A 1992-nucleotide genomic window follows, 5' to 3' on the forward strand; every position below is an offset into this window, starting at 1 on the left:
TGAAATGACTGAAACTGGTGGTTATTAAAATTATTCTCTTGAAAACCACCCTGAGAATTATTATTAAAATTCTATGGCCTCTGAGGTTGCTCTCTCTACCCAAAATTTGGGTGATTTCTCCACCCTTGATTGTAGGTCTTAGAATAGGGATCATTATTGGGATTTCTAAGAGCACTTCCCATGTAATTGACCTGTTCAGAAGAAGATTGAGCATAATCATAATTTTTATGTTGCATAAAATTACCTGTCATGTCATAAGGGACCTCTTGATGTGCATTCTGAGTGTTGACAGCTGAAATTTGCATTCCACTCAACTGTTGAGTAATTAGATTTAGTTGCTGAGTCAAAAGCTTGTTCTGAGCAAGAATGGCATCAACAGCTTCCACTTCTAAAACACCTCTCTTCTGAGGAGTCTCAGAGTTCACAAGATTCCTATTAGATGAGTATAAATATTGATTGCTAGCAACCAACTCAATAAGCTCAATAGTTTCTTTCGATGTCTTCTTCATGTGCAATGAACCACCTGCAGAATTATCTAAGCACATCTTGGACATTTCACCCAAGCCTTCAAAAAAGATATCTAGTTGGGTCCATTTAGAGAACATGTCCGGAGGGCATTGCCTAGTCAGCAACTTGTACCTCTTCCAAGCTTCATAGAGGGTCTCACCATCCTTCTGTCTGAAAGTCTAAACCTCCACCCCAAGCTTAGTCAGCTTCTTTGGTGGGAAAAATTTAGTACGAAACCCAGTGACAATCTTATCCCAAGTATCCAAACTCTCATTGGGTTGAGAATCTAGCCACAACTTTACTTTGTCCTTCAAGGTAAATGGGAAGAGCATGAGTTTGTACACCTCAGGATTCCCCCCATTAGTTTTCACAGTATCACAAATTTACAGAAAATTAGAGATAAACTGATTGGGATCTTCCTGAGGGAGTCCATGATATTGACAGTTTTGTTGCACCAAAGTGACTACCTGTGGCTTCAGTTCAAAGTTGTTTGCAGCTATAGGAGGCACCACAATACTTTTTCTATAAGATCTGCAGTAGGAATAGTGTATGAGCCAAGCACTCTTTTAGGTTGCTCATTCCCAACTAGATTTGTCACATTGGCATTAGCAGCATTATTATGATCCATAGTGGACTCTGCAGACTTGTAAAATCTTGCTTGTTGCAAACGCTGCTTGAAAGTCTTTTCGGATTCAGGATCAAAGTCTAAAAGAGGTTCCTTATCTCTGTTCCTGCTCATAAACAAACAGAAAACAAGAAAAGATGGAAATCTCTACGTCAGAGTGCAGAGAATTTCCAGTGAGGTAACTTGTGTAAAAGAAATAAAATAAAACAACTAAATAATTAAAGTCAAAAAATTTCAAAAATTATAAAAAAATAAATAGAAAATTTAAAATAAAAATAACTAGGGGACACCAAACTTAATTTCAGAAATTAAAAAAAATATATATGATAAAATTTCTTTTTTTTTAAAAATTAAAGATAAAAATAAAACAAAACTAATAGAATATAGAAAAAAAATAATGGAAGAAAACAAAAACCAAAATAATAGGAAATAAAAATAAAAAGGAAAATAAAAAAAAGAGGAATGCTGTAAGTTTTAAAAAAAATCAAAAGAAAAAAAATAAAACCAAAGAGGGGACAGGGGAATGGGAAATGAAAAATAAGAAAAAATAAAGGAGAGTATGTTTTCAAGTTGTTGTTCAAGTAAAGAGATTATCCATGTTATACAAGAACTCAATTAGAATGAGGGTCATACTTCCGTTCCATCCAAATTCATAAAATAAAGAATGAAAACAATTCTTGAATTATAAATCAGTACATGAATTAAAATAGAAAAATAATAGAATTAATCCATACAATAGATAGAGCTCCTAACCTTAATAGTGGAGGTTTAGTTACTCATGGTTCAGAGTGAAAATTAGGATTCTGGTAAACTGTAAATTTTGAATGAGGTGGAATCATCCCCAGAAGAGAAGTTTCTTT

The 1992-nt window shown here is 33.9% G+C and overlaps 1 non-coding gene across 1 annotated transcript; it reads left to right on the plus strand.

Annotated features, from left to right (window-relative positions):
- The first annotated feature begins 600 nt into the window (after positions 1–600).
- LOC112804665 (small nucleolar RNA R71) lies at positions 601–707 on the plus strand. The gene has a single exon (XR_003203274.1). It is a non-coding gene; the product is annotated as a small nucleolar RNA R71 (small nucleolar RNA).
- Positions 708–1992: the final 1285 nt, after the last annotated feature.

The sequence above is a fragment of the Arachis hypogaea genome, chromosome 5 (genome assembly GCF_003086295.3).
Source record: "Arachis hypogaea cultivar Tifrunner chromosome 5, arahy.Tifrunner.gnm2.J5K5, whole genome shotgun sequence".
In the NCBI taxonomy this organism is placed as follows: domain Eukaryota; kingdom Viridiplantae; phylum Streptophyta; class Magnoliopsida; order Fabales; family Fabaceae; genus Arachis; species Arachis hypogaea.